This window comes from Poecilia reticulata, chromosome 1, assembly GCF_904066995.2.
Source record: "Poecilia reticulata chromosome 1, P_reticulata-male-v2, whole genome shotgun sequence".
Lineage (NCBI taxonomy): Eukaryota > Metazoa > Chordata > Actinopteri > Cyprinodontiformes > Poeciliidae > Poecilia > Poecilia reticulata.
The window spans coordinates 22,306,496-22,321,856 of record NC_088830.1 but is presented as its reverse complement, the minus strand read 5'-3'; the positions used below and the strand labels follow the sequence as shown (position 1 = coordinate 22,321,856).

Here is a 15,361-nt window from a genome sequence, read left to right as displayed (position 1 = left end):
TAAAAAAAAATTTCAAAATGCCTTGCTTTCCTTGAAAGACAAGAACTTTCGAGGTTTTAATGTATCAAAACGTTGAAAAGTGCAGTTTCGATTGATCAGAGGCAGTACAGTCTCTCTCCTGGTAGAGCTCCCTTTTACAGAGCCAACAAAGCGGCAACAGGAGCAACAACAAATCAGACGGAGACTCGTTGGTGTCCAGTGACGCGGTCTGTAAGGTGGAGCTGTTGTTGCCGTCCACCTTTCTCGCCTGAGGACTTTTTTTTTTGGCCAGCCTCTGCGCGTTTTCACACGGCAGGTGGAGCTCTACGTCCAAAGATTTGGGAGTCAGGTCCAGTTCCGTGTTTTCCACCAGACAGACAAAACCCCCACTTCATATCTCCCTCTTTTCCCTTCCTGCATCCCCCAGGCAGGAATCATCACCTTCTCTCCAAAACCCTCAACCCGCCCCTCCACCCCCTTCGCCGCCCGCCCCTCCTTGCCTGCCTTCCTGCCTGCGACGTAGCGCTCCTCTAGCCGGGGCTGCGCTCTGATCGGCCGAACATTCGCCGCGCTCCTAAATTGGTTTGTCATTTCTGACCCTCCCGCCCCCCCGTCCCCTCCTCTCTCTCTCTCTCTCTCTCTCTCTCTTGCTCTCGCTTCCTGACCACGGTCCTCTGCTCCGTTGCGCCTGTGGACTTCAGCTGAAGTCAGTTAAGAACATAAGGAGAGAGACGGGGGAGGGAAGAAGGGAAGGACCGGGATACAGACAGACGGATAGAGGAGGAGAGAGAGAGAGAGAGAGCGAGAGCGAAGGAGAGAGATACGCCTCTGTCCTCCTCCAGCTCTACTGGGCTTGTAGAGCGTTTGGACGGAGTAGAGCTTTTTTTTCCCCTCCTTCCTGATCGGGATCCTAAGCACGCAGCCATAGCTTTATCCCCATCCCTTCCTGGAGGAACACTTGTCCGGGCTCCCCCCCTTTTTTTTTTTTTGCACCAAGTCGGAGTCCAAGCAGCGATCATCAAGTGAAACAAACCGACTAGGAAGATATATTGGCGTCCTGCTGCCTGTTAAGAAACATCGCCTCTTCTCCGTGCTGGATGTGTACATATTTGCCCTGAGATCCCTGCTGCTGGTGATTGGGTAAGAATCCACTTTTTTTAAAAAAATGTATTATTCCCTCTCAAATGATGCAGATCTACGGAGACATGAGCTGCGAGCGTCTTTGAGACCCCTTTTGGCTGCATGTCAACCTGTGCATCTGAGCTGAGATGCTCCACGGCATGCAGCGCTGACTTGGATGCCTATGGGAATGTGGCCTGCGATGATTGCGCGTACAGAGCTGGCCTCTCGGTGGGTAACATGTTAAACACGGGTTCGCACAGGATGCTTGTCCGGGGGTTTCGCGGCTGCGTAAAGGGCGTCGCTCGGATGTGACTCGAAGCAATGAGCGATGATCCCTCCATTACCTCTCCGGATCCCAATCAATGGCAATCACATTATCCCCGTGACAGCTCCCGTCGGCCTCGGCGTGTGTACGCGTTATTATTCCGGTGCTGTACGGCCGCATGTATCTGCCTCACTGCGGGGCGCAATTACACATCACATGTGATGGATGATGGATGGCAAGACTAAGGCTTCGCCTCTTATTAAGGGTTCTCTTATTTTATGCGGCTGTCACTCGCGTGTTCAGACATGGGAATGCAGTAAAGCTCGCAGGGCTCGGGGACGTGCTCGGGTTTTTGTCAGCCGCAGTCCAGAGGATCCGAGAGAAAAATAATGGCACTGTGTTTGGGATCAGCAGCATCCAAGAGGCCGGCGCACGGCAGCACAAGTCAATCATGCGGATTCACGGGTTAAAAAACAAACAAAACAAAAACTGATCATATTTACAAAAGGAAGGCATCCGGAGGTTGGGTCTGCAGATGACCTTGGTGTATTACAGTAAATTACAGAAGGTGGCACACTCCTGCAGAAAAAGAAAAAGAAGAAAAACCCAGCCACTTGCTTCAGAATTAATTTTAATAATATTGAGTAACAAGTATTGCTCGCCTAATCTGTTTTAATTCCTCACTAATGATTGACTGGACGACTGATCAGTGATTTGGCAGACAAATAATTGCAGATAGCTGCCATTTAAAGCCCTCCCCTCTTCAATAGGCACCCCTGGTGTCTGAGAGTCTGCTTGGGTGGCTGTGTACTGGCCTATTTGAATCACATTACCCTCAATATCCAAATGGCTCTTAGCAACAAATTTTCCAACTCTTTGTGGAGATCTTATCCAAGGGGAAGCAGGATGGATGATAATATGTTTACAGGGCGATGCAGCAGAGAAAGACGCCACAGAGGAATCTGTTGAGCAAAAATGAAAGTGGTCACATTTTATCATGTTACACGGTGCCTGTTGGACCATATCGGCTAAAAGAGAGGCATGTTTCCTTGGAAATGTTTACAGCTTTAGATAGGCTGAATGTAGATACATGGATTTATATCAGGACGCTTTGCACCTGATCACATTTTGACACTGCTCAACTTCAAACAGTTGAAGTATTTAATTGGGATTTTTTTTTCAAAACTTTTTTTTTTAAATTTATGTACATTTCCTCTAACTTCTTTATTTTACAGTACACAACACACACACATTTAATTATGCCATGTGATGATGTAAAGAATTGCCGGAAGAAATTTAGTGATTCACTGATATGAGAAGTTGGGCCGATATGCGATATTAATATCACTGTAATGGTCAATAACAATTTTTTACACATATATTTTATTACTGTTTTGACAATGTTGGGGGAAAAAAAAACCCTGGCCATAAACAGATTGGAACAAGTCAAAAATAAATATCAGTTGTTCGTATCGGGAACGTACCAATATGTTAAAAAATTACTGATATTAGCCAATACCGATGCCAGTGCCGATATGTCGTGCACCCCTAGTTAAAATAAGTTACCAGTGGAAGTATTGTCACACTGTTACCTCTAATGCAACATAAAGTCATATTAGTCATATTAGTGCAGTCCATCTGCAGACTTCACCCTGAATACATCATCCCTCCTGCAAAACATTGCGGTGGCATCAGGCTGGAAGGTTGGTATTTCTACACAAAAAGTAAGGAATCTTAGAGTTGATGGGAATAAAGATGGGGTAAATACAGGGGATTGCTGGAAGAAAATCTGGTAAAGGCTACAGAAGTCTTGAGACTGGGTGGAGAGTCACCAAAAGACTTTAAACATACAACTGGAGCAGTGTTTCTCAACCCTGGTCCTCAGCGCCCCCTTGCTCTGCATGTTTTAGATGTGCCTCTATTCCTGAACAGCTGATTCAAATGATTGCATGACCATCAAGTGCTGGAGAAACCTGTTCATCACCCACAGATTCAATTCAGGTGTGTGGCAGAAGGGAAATACCTAAAACATGCAGGACAGGGGGGCGATGAGGACCAGGGTTGAGGAAAACTGAACTAGAGCCACAATTGGAATTATTTAGATTGAAGGGTATACACTTGTTAGAATGACCCAGTCAAAGTCCAGACCTTAATACAATTCACAATCTGTGGCAAGACTTGGAAATTGATGTGCATAGATGCTCTAAAGCAAATCTTACTGAGCTTCAGCTATTTTGCAAAGAAGAAAGGACTTTCAGTCTGTAGGTCTGCAAAACCAATAGTGACATACACATAAGATAATAAGCAGGAACCTCATGCCTAATTAGATGTAATTGCAGAACAACTTGGTTATAAAGTATTGACTCATGGGAACTGTGGGGCAAGGCAATTAGTTAAACTGGATTTTATTTAAGGGCATCAGAATAAAATGGGTCTGAATACAAATGCATACCTTCCACTATGTAATAATGCACCACATTGTGCTAAGTGACAAAATGTGAAAAAGTTCAAGCATTGCAATACTTTAGGAAGGGACTGAATTTACTTCTTTCCAAATCCTGCCTCTATTCACCATGTATGTGTGTTTGTGTCTGATTTCTGAATCTGTCTCAAACAGTGGAGAAAGATAAGCTTTAATAGTTTTTCGTGTTATCTTGTCTAAATGGTTTACTTTTCTGACAGGCTCAGATAGCCTCTCAAGAGCCAGCCGCAGGACGTTTGTCAAACAGACAAGTGTGAGCGCGGGGTTGTTAAAGAACAACCAGAGTCGTGTTCGGTAAAATTCATGTAACACCAATGTTTCTCAGCCCCTGAAAGCGTACGATGTGCAGCAGCCGACGTCGAGCATTCTGCTTACTGTAGGTCTGTCTGTCTGTCCTCCCATAAATTAGGTCACTGCTTCTTTTCTGTTATGATGCAGGAGACGTGCTGAGGAGAAAAGAAAAAAAAAAAAGAGTGAAGCACGGTGGTTGTGCTAATTCAGATCATTTTTGCTTGACTTGAAGACCTCGCTCTCCTTTGTTCAGAGCTGTTAATATCGCAAATACATTTGGTTTAGATTTGGAAGATTCCATGAACAATATCTACCCGTGAAACGGAAGGAGGTCGTTATTGGAACAAGGGATTGTCTGTTAAACATCTTCTGCTAACACGAAAACCTCCAGATAATGAAAATAAACCTTGGCAGGCAACACGATTCATCTCAGACAGACAGCGTTTGGGAAATGCACACAAGAATATTAAGACAAGCAGGCACATAATCAGTTTTGTTACAACTGTAACCGCTTGTTACTACAGCAATTTGCATTTTCAAGGGGTAATGAGAGAATTTCATTTCAGCATTTGTGCTGTTAGTTCAGCTTAGTGGCTACGCAGATCCCAAACTCTGATTTACCGAGAATTATTTAGAATCAAATGATGGCAAATTTGCAGCTTTCAGTCAAAAAAGTGGCTCACATTCCTTTCTCACACTGCTATGAACATATATCACCCCCCCTTATAGATTTTCTCAGTTTCTCCCTTTTTTGTCACACTTGTTTCAGATCATCAAACAAATTTTAATTTAACAGACTGAAACAAGAATGACCTCAAGATTGGGATCAAAATGCAGTTTCCAAGTAATAATTTAAATTGTAAAGAGAAAAAAACATTCAAACCAACATTGCTTTATTTGAAAAAAGTTATTGCCACCTGCTTAATGACTGGTTGTGCCAATTACTGTTGGCACACTATTTGTAATTCAGCCACAACGTAAAGTTTCCAAGCATTAGTAGCATATCTACGGTAATTGAGTGGTGTAATCAGACTGACTACACTACTGTTCTTTTTTTTTTGTACTAGTATTTTTCTGCATGCATTTGGTTCCAAAACGCTTCATTTTTGTCTTGTCAAAAATTTTCCAGAAATTCTTGGAATCATCAAGATGTTTTAAGGTAAAGCGAGATAGACATTTGTGTTAATTTTGGTCAGTATTGGTTTTCACTCTAGCATGGATCACATTTTTACCATGTCTTTTTCCTGCTATTAAATCCTGAACGCTGACGTTAACTGAAGCACTGCTTTAGATGTTGTTTTGCAACCTTCTGAAATAGTTAATAGTTTGCTCTTGGAGTAATTTTGGTTTGCTGACCTCTTTTGTGAATGTTCTGCTCTGGTCTAAGTTCTCTCCATTTATGGACAGATGCTAGCATAGTTTCCTGTACTCTCAAACTCATAGAATTTGTTTTGTTTCTCTTTCCAGATTGTTAGATAAACTTCTTTCTGTGAAAGTTATTTGTTGGTCAGTGAAATCAGGATTTAACATATTGCCAGGTTTGCTTGGATAGTTTTTCCCTCTCAGTTAATGAAATCAAGATTTGGAGACACTGTTTGCATTTACTCAGGTCATCTTTGTCTGATATGAACTTTTTTGAAGATCTGAAACACGACCCATGTTTCATGGTGGTGGTATAGGATTTATGGGTGACCCAGAACAATTTAACTAAGACTGAAAATAAAAAAAAAATAACTTTTTTTTCTTTGTTGAAATTTCTAAATATTTAGCTTACCCGTTCATCCTCCATAAATATGTTACAATTAGCAGTTATCATTCTACATAAATACAGGAGTTAAAAGCATCTTTCAAAAAAACTGATAGTATCCTCTATTTTTGCAGTGAGTTATATAAATGGAAAGATAGGGCATTTTTTTTATCCTATTGTTCTACAAATGATTTGTTTACAGCTTCTTCTCACTTGACAGCATGGGAAAGCACAAGCCCACCTTCTTCCGGCTAGCAGGTCTCCTCTACCAGCAGCCTTGGCTCCTGCCGGTGCCCACATTCACGAGAAAGAAGTTGGATATTGTTTTTGGGGTGATTAAGCTTCTCATAAGTGTGTGGGAGCTGTCTACTGAACGTGTTCAACTTTCTGATTACAACTCAGAAATATTGCAAAATGTCCTCTCTTTTGGAAGTGATTGCAGGCATTTTTTTTTAAAAGTAAGGTGGGCTTGGCCAACATTTCAGCAAGCTGTGTGGGTTTTGGGACTTTGCCAGGAGTGGGAGTTTATAATGTCTGCCTGATGGTGATAGACTGCATTTAGCCTTTATATTTTCTGTGCTTTCACCGATACTCTGAAGACCATTTTTGACCTATTCAAACTATCATCCTGTCGTTGGCTTTGACATTGACTGAACGAGTTGGACAGATGCATTCTTTTTGTGTTTGTGCATCCTGTTTGCAGTTGTTATCAGATTATTGGAAGATAATGTTGCACCCTGACCTAATCCTTCAAGGTTAGAGTGTATTCTGCCTCTAAAGCTAAGGGCTTTTCACCTCCCGCCTTCAGCTGATAAGAGCTTGAGATAGGCTTAAGGTTGCTGAACTTATGCTGACATTGCGGTGTTTTTGTGTTCTATATCTGCCTGTAAAGACAAAGGGGCTGAGGAAAGTAAGCAGCTCTCTGTGTCCTCAGGTCCATCTCATAAAGGAAGCCTCTGTCAGCATGGGTGTTGTAGTCTGTTGTCCTCGCCAGGGTCTGCAGCCTGCTGTCTGGAATCAGATCCACCTGTTTGTTGCTGCTCTTGGGTGCTGCGTTGCAGGCATTGTACCATTCTCAACACTCTTACTTCTGTGTTCCTCCAGGTGACATACTCGCTCAGTACTCTCACTGAACACAAACACACTTATTTTTACATATAGTTCCACCCAACTACACACACCCACCCACCAGAAATCACATAAATAATCAAAATGGATGAAGGGTATGCAAACACAGGTTGCTGTTATAGCATTGTGGCTGCCTACTTTGATGTTAGATGTTGTTTTTATTTAATAAAGTCAATCACGCAATTAGGATTCCATCTTGAGATGTTCTTTTTTTTTATAAAGGAAATCTGCCTTGGCACATCTAGGAAACCTTCTTTATATAGTATGCCTGAAATGCAGTAAACAGGACAGGTTAAGACAAAGGAGATTGCAAGAGACTTGCGAGCTGATACTTGGAGAAATTTTTCATCCAATCTGATGAAGGTTGAGCTGTTTTGCAGTGAAATGAGCAAACATCTCAGTCTCCAGATGTTCAAAACCCCAAAATATTGGCAGCTGGAAATGCGGCTCTACAAAGTATTACCTCAATTCAATAAATAAACAAATAAAATAATTTATTTTAGTTCACCTTACAGCAGAAACCTATCACATAAAACCACATTAAAATACAATTCAGTTTGTTTAAGGTTGCAACACACTGCTGCTCTTTAGTGGAAGTTCCTTGCTGCGCGACTGTGCAAGGGTGAGCCCTAGATGTTACCCTACCTGAATCAGGATAGTTTAGGAAAAATCTACATTTAGGAGTTAGAGTAGACCCAGATCTTGAAGCGGTGGGAGCATGTGGGAGCAACATGCTTGAAGAGGCCCTGACTATAGTTAGGTTCAGTTGTTAGCTTGGATTTTTTTTTTATCTTCAAAATGAAGATGATGAAAATAAAGACTTTGTGCTGAAGAGACATGGTTGTAGTGGTGATATGGTGGATGGTCACTGTAGAGGACAATGACTGTTTGCAGTGGTGGGATTTGAGATGGGGAAGGCGACTCACTTTGTGGATGATCAGGTTACTCTTGTATTCAAATGTTCTTCATCATATCCAGTTTTGTATTAAGTTAATTTATGCTTGGCAAGCCAAAGGCCCGTGTCAGAGAGCTTCTTAGATAAACATTAGGTTGTGTTTATTATGCCCGCAGAGACAACCAAGCTCTCTGCACAAATAAACCATCACTCATGAGGCATAGGTTGTAAAAAGAAAACTGCTTTCATAATAATATTAGTTTTTAATGAAAACACAGCTGTAGAATTCAACTGCTCTTTCAGTGGTTTTTCATAAAGCCATGATGATTCCTTTTGATTGATTCTTTTGAGTGCCGAGCTTAACCTAATTCAAAAGGCCTCTCCTGTGCTAAATGACATCTCTCTCCTATATTAAAATAATAATCCAAGATTCTTGCCTGGCATCCTCATTCTCCTAAAGTACTTGGTCATGTGTTAACATATCCGTCCTCCTACCCGTTGCCTCTCTTAAAGAAGAAACCAGACTCCCCTGCATTTTCCATCATGGCCCTTAACTCATTCATCCTTTCTGTATGCGTGAAATCCATGTCGCTCTCTTCGCCATGCGGCCAGAGTATAGTGCTTTATGATTGGGAAAAGGGAGAAACCAACTGTGGACAGACTCATTCACTGAGTGACTGTGATTAGAACATTCCCTCCACAGTGAAATGTCTAACTCTGTAGGGATTTTTAAGGGCTCTAAAATCAACCCACCTCAGCTTTTTAGTGGTCTGTAGTTTCTGTGCTGTTTCCATGTTGTTCACTGTTCGACTGCCCGCTAATGCCAGGTGTTACGAGCTATTTGTGAGGTGCTGAAAGTGATCCGTCTTGTTTTCCTGCTCACTGGATATTGCAGCGTTAAGCAGTGCAATGTAATCGAATCTTTAAACAACATCAGGCGGTGAAGCTGAAGGTAAACGGTAAAAAACGAATTGCACAGATGGTTGAATCTGCCTGCCCTGATGAATTTTATATTGTGTCTGTCAAACAGAAAATAATACATTAATGCTAATAATAATAATAATAATAATAATAATAATATTAATAATAATAATAATTAATAATAATAAAAGTACATTGTATTTGCATAGCACTTTTTTCTAGACACTCGGACACTTTATAGGAATCAAGTAAAATTGGAAACAGAACACAAGTACATAAAAATCATAAAAGAAAAACACTAAGAAATAACAAGTTAAAAAATATGACAGCAAAAAACAAATCCCTCCCCCCAATTCCCCTAAAAAAAAGAAGAAAAAGACAATAGTCATACATCAAACAAATATATAAAATTGTTAAAAATGCATATCCAACATTGGTTTGACTAGGTAGATAAAGTAGTGCAAAATTGGGAAGCGGAAGGAAAATTATATTTGTTTCATTCATGTTTTTACAAATACAATCTCAATCATGCAATTATATTCAGGTCATTTAACATTGATACCCCAAAATAAAGTAATATAATCAGTAAACATAATCCATCTACGTTGGATTTAATCTCAGCAAAAATCCAGCTGTTTTGTGAAAGCCCTGGAGATTTGTTAGAGAACATTAGAGAACGAAAAGCATCATATAAACCAAGCAGCACAGCAGAAAGGTCGGGGAGGAATTTAAAGCAGGGTGAGATATCCGTGTCCAAACATTGGCCCTCTTACAGAGTACTGCTAAATCCATAATCTGAAAATGTAAAATGAATAGGGCAACTACAAACGTACCAAAACACAGTCGCGCACCTAAGAGCATTAATCAGACAAGCAGCCTCGAGGCCCATCTGACTCTGAAGAAAGAGCAGCGATACACGGCTCAGGTGGAAAATTCTGCTGACAGAACAACTATTAATTGTGTAGTCCATAAATCTGGCTTTTATGGTAGAGTCCCAAGATTGTTGAATTGTTGGACGAAAACCAAAAGAATTTCCCCTTAGTTTGCCACAAGCCTCATGATCACACCTGAAAAAAGAGGCTTTGGTTAGAGGAGGCACAAATTGAGCTTTATGACCTACATGTAAAACGGTACACATGGATTAGAAAACCCTGAACAAATGATGCCTCTTTTTGAAAAAAATGGTGTCAGCGTTATGCTATGGATTTCTGTAGTAGAAAGCTTGTCCGAGCAACAGGGAAGATAACAGTGTTAAATAGAGGACATTTCTGGAAGAAAATCTGCCAGAGGCGGCGAAAAAAGCTTGTCATGGGGTTGGAGGTTCACATTCACCCTGAAGCAGGAGAACAGTCTTAGGCACAGTGCCAGAGCTACAATGGCATGATTTGGATCAAAGCATGCCCATGTGCAAAGTTGTCCCAGTCCAAGTCCAGGTTTTCATCGAATTGAAAATTTTTGACAAGATTTGAAATTGAATGTGCAATAAAGACAAACTGGTCCGTCGATTGACATATGGTAATTTGTTTCTTGCTTAGATTCACAAGCATTACTGATTAAGTCAGATATTTTTTAGCACAAGACAAAAGAGCTCATTTCCTGTCGCATTAAAACAAGGAAGGGGCTTATTAAAGCAGAAATTTTCACAGATTTAATTAGATAATCTATTTACTGAATTAAACACGTTTCAAAAACACAAAAAGAAAACCCAGCTTATATTTAGATATATATCAGCTATACTAAACAAATAACACACAAGAATAGAGGAGTTGTAATGACAGAAGTGATTAATTAAGATTAAAGTACAACCCTATAATTATCACATCTTCAGACCCATGATTAGAATGAAAAGTTCCACAGAAAGCACCAGCAATGTCACCTCATAGGAGAGGGTCTGTGGATCACATCTCGCCTGTGCAGGACTTTTATATGCAGTTTAGATGTCACCCCCCCCCTCCTTTCCTTCCTGCGTGGGTTTCCTCTGGGTACTTGGTGAGCCTTTGCATGCATGTTAGGTTAATTTGTGACTCCACACTGACCCAAAGGAGTTAGTGTGTGGCTGTTTTTCTTGTGTTGCAATCTGTCTTGGGTTTATACCCAGTTCAGATTGCCCGTCCATAACTACCCTATGAGTTTTAGTGGGATTCAAGCAGGTATTGGAAATGAATGTACTAAGGAAATGAAAGATTCTGTTTTACATTAAAATTCAGTATTACAATGTCCTTACAAAGAGATTTTTGGATTTTCGTTTGAGATTTTTTTTTTTGACATCCCTTTGATTTGCATGTTAATGAAACAGAAGTCGTAGATTAATCTATTGAAAAGTAGCTGAAAACTTAATTAAAAAATGCGATTTTGGATTCTAAAAAGTGGATCTATTTTTTTTACAGTTTTTATTGTGCTAATGTTCTATATTCAATAGTAGAGAGAGCACAGAGAGAAGAGACAGACATGCAGGAAATAGTCAGAGGCCAGGAATCAAACGACTTTGTTTAGGATTGTAGCCATTATATCTAATTGTGTTAGTTATAATACTCTTGGTACTGTGTTGGTTTTTCCTCCAGGTCAGTGTTTCGCAACCCTGGTCCTCAATGTTTTAGATGGCCTGCATGTTTTAGATGTTCCCCTGCTTCAGCACAAATTTTGTCAGTTGACAGGTGTTTTCTGAACTGCAATCAGCTGAAACATATAGGGCTGTGTGCCTTGAGGACCAGGGTTGAGAAACACACAACATACCATGGGCATCTCACACCAGCTTATGCCTAAATGCCACCTAACTTTGTGTAAGTGTTGGGAAAGGAATAACAATAGACTGGAGCGGGTATATGATGCTTCAAAACCAGAATACAACAAAGAAAACCTAATGAATATAAAGTAGGTTCTTTCAGGATTTTGCAAATGAAAAAAGCAGACTTTGGAAGTATTGCTGCATTTGCTGCATAACATTTACAGATGATACACAATGCATATATACATATAAAATATAAAAATACATTTGAAGAATCAGAAGACATCTCTGTTGGTTGGAGGATAAGGATGTAAATCGATCCTGAATGGATCGAAAACAGACATGACTCTGGAATAAATCATTTCACTATGCATTTTGTACACTGTTTGCACATAAGCAACTAAAAACTATTTTAACTGTTACATTAAAGCTAATTGAATTATAAATGTCAACTGCAGCATCTTAGAGCTGCAATATGGCACTCTTATAAACAGTCTGCTTTTTAACATATTTGTTAAAACCATCACAATATCCTGTCAGCATAGTATGAGACAGATAATATGAGAAAAACTCCAGGAATGACCAGTAACAACCAGGAGGGTTTTAACATGTACAGTATACGTTTATATACGTATACTGTATATATAGGTGGGGTGGGAGTTTGAAAGTACATCATACCAACATTCAAACATAGGGGCAATAATGATAGCCTGGGGCTGCTTTGTTACTTCATTCTTGCTGTAATTGATGAAAACATAACTTTTGCTTTCTATTAAAAAAATCCTGAAGGAAAATGCCATAAGTTTAGGTTGCTTGGGTTTGCAGGAGATAATAATCCATAGTAGACCAGGCAGTCAATCTCCAAATAATAATAAAAAAAAATACTAATCAACTTAGTTTTTTTATTCTCAAAAAACATTCAGTGTGGCTGAAGCAAAGCAGAGTGGGCCAACATTTCTCTGTAGAAATGTAAATAAATCTCATTTTCAGTTACTGAAAATGCTTCACGTCAGTCGTTGGAAACGTTTGAAAACTTCATTATGCACAGTGTTCATGCAGGTCCTCTTTATCTGGAGCAGATAAAGAGGACCTTATTATCTTCAGTATCTTCTTATTTGAAGATACTGTATGAAACATATAAGTGTGACAAGAAGTTACAGGTACGTTTTCACACCACCGTAGGTATGCATTGCTACTAACGCCTTTGTTCTTGTAAAGCCTTTAGTTCAGACGCTATTCCTCTTTCACAAAGAAAAAAAAAAAAAGAAATTCATACACTGCTCCACACTTGTATGCTGTGTCCTTCACCTCCCTGTGCACCACTCAGAGCTGCCACCAGTTAATAGACACACATACATGCATGCATTTCCTTCCACACATTAATGTGATGCACATCAACAGCAAGCACTTTCCTTAAACAAACACGCTTGAACTTGAGTGCATAAGATCAGATACTCGGAGGCCCCACATGGACTTGCCTGCAGCTGTATGTTTACAGGGGTGACAAAAAAACACAGCGAATGCCGAATCAATTATTGTAAGTTGCTCGCTCAAAGGTCTACTGATTATTTTTGGTCTCTGCAGGAAGGCCTTTGCAGTAGTGCTCACCCCCTTCTCCCAGTCCGGTCCCTTTAAACGAAGCATTTCTGTGTTGTTCTACGCGTGAAGCCAGCCGGCCAGTGTTACTGATGGGGAATTCTTTGCTTTTGTTTGTCGGTTTACTGTAGCGTGCCGAGGAGGCCTCGCTTGTTTGGAGAATGGGCTTCATGGAAATGAGTCACACACAATGTGATGCAACACAGCAGATCAGATTTGAATTATGGGGCAGTGAACAATGAGGTCATCGCGGGGCTGGGGGCATAAATCTCTCGGTGGCATGGAGTATAAGACGGCATTTCTTATCAATGGAGGAAACTACCGCAGGGTTTCAAAACACAAGACTGTTTAAGGACTTGGTGCAAATAAAAGACTGAGGCAGAAGACAGTTGTAAGGGGAAGCCTAGATTGGCTGTTTTATGAATAGTGTTGCCTTCAATTACTTTAACAGTCATGTTTCGCCGCACAGTAAAATGTTTGTTGTAGTTTATTACAGCATGTTGTTGAATAGATGCAATTTACTCTTTTTTTTTTCTTCACTTTCCAGCACTTGCCCGCCTCTCATATCCCCAATGCTGCAACCAATGATATTTTCCATATCTTTCCCTTCTTCAGCAGATTGTCTGCAATCAGCGTCGGCTGTAATACCATCATCCCTTGGCCCCTCTTAAATTTCTTGCTTACTGGGCTTTTACTTTAACTGCATTACATACATCTTCCACTCCCTGTTCATCTGGTTCCTTTCAGCATAAACCAGGCCGAAAGATCTGACTTGAAGCACGTTGATGGGACTCGTCGTTTGATGGCAAATTTGGAAAACAACGCTGTCATTTATTGTGCCTGCTTTGTGGCCCGGCTGTGACGCTGATTGATATCGAATGGCATTTTCATTCGGAGTCTTTGGGAGTGAGAATATGTGCCAGAGAGTATTGATCTGTAGCTTAGCTGTTCGTGTAGTGTGATAGGATGAAGAAAGGAAAGAATGACTGTGTGGTAATGCTTGATCGAACAAAAGTATAAACAATAAACATTTGAAACTTTTCACATTTTGTCAGCCACAGTCTTCAGTGAATTTTATTTGGATTTTATTTGAAAGATCAGCACAAATATTTTTTTTCCTCCTTCTTCTTCTTTTTTAAATTAAATATCTGTAAAGTATTGTGGGCATTTGTGTCCAGTACCTCTGAGTCAATGTTTTGTGGAACTAGCTTTTGTTGTATTTGCATCTGCCAAGGGTCTGTTGATCTCTCTCAGCTTTAAACCTCTGGTGATTAAGTTTCTTGCTCCTGATTTTTTTTTTTTTCCACAAATTGTCAAATGGATTCTTGTCTTTACTTTGACTAGACTCATCATGTCTGTATGTTTAGGGGTAATGTGTTTTGTACCCAGGATCACCCTGTATTTTGCTTCACCCTTCTTCCCATCAACTCTGATCAGCTTCTCTGTGTCTGCTGATGAAAAAGATTCCCACACAATGATACCGGTGCCATTGTGTTCTTTTTGGGGAATGGTGTTTCAAACTGATGTGCAAAATGAATTCTCTTAGACACACAAAATTCCTCATGATGACCATAAAGTGTAACATTGAGTCTTATTGGACGTAAGGATCTTCTTTGCTGTCCGTAGCTTAGGGAAATCTGAAAATTGCCCTTTTTTGAGCTTTCTTATGATAATTGCTTTCAATTTGCAACTTTTCCATAAAAGCAATGGACTATATTTATTAATAAAATTACATAGGAAGGTGATAGCCTGCAATACAAATGCACACCACGCTTTTCAGTTTGTAATTTATAAAAGTTTTGTTTTGGAATAACGTGCATCATTATTGTCTAACTTCTTCACAGTAACTGAATTTTGTGGCTATTTGCTAACAAAATGAAAGGCACTCCAACAGTGGCTAATGGTATGGTAATGTAAGTTTTGTAACTTGTTCCTTTTTGCATCTTTTCTTCCACCTTCTTAATTCATCCACACAACCTTCAGGTGCAAATCTAGCACCTTTCTCTGCCCAAGTTCATTCTTTTGACTGGTGAATAATGCTCGACAAGGAGAATTCTCAAATCCGCTGGGTTCCTTTTAGCACATTTACAACGTGTGATTGCAGAATAGACTGCACAAGACTGAGGCTGACATGGTCCAACTGTCTTCAGATAAAAGCACCACACTCCCTTTGGTGTGGATGCCTCCCTGGCAATTTGTCCCTGAAGTAT

At 40.2% G+C, this 15,361-nt stretch overlaps 1 protein-coding gene across 11 annotated transcripts in view; it reads left to right on the top strand.

Annotated features, from left to right (window-relative positions):
• The first annotated feature begins 576 nt into the window (after positions 1-576).
• adgrl3.1 (adhesion G protein-coupled receptor L3.1) overlaps positions 577-15,361 on the top strand; it is a 161,401-nt gene continuing 146,616 nt past the window's right edge. For 4 of the 11 annotated variants that reach the window (XM_081609045.1, XM_008416760.3, XM_008416742.3 and 1 more), the window contains exon 1: positions 580-1,119. The gene's annotated coding sequence lies outside the window, so the exon portion shown is untranslated. Of the gene's footprint in view, positions 1,120-15,361 lie in introns of all 11 variants that reach the window. The other 7 variants (XM_008416776.3, XM_081609040.1, XM_008416726.3 and 4 more) reach the window with 4 other exon arrangements.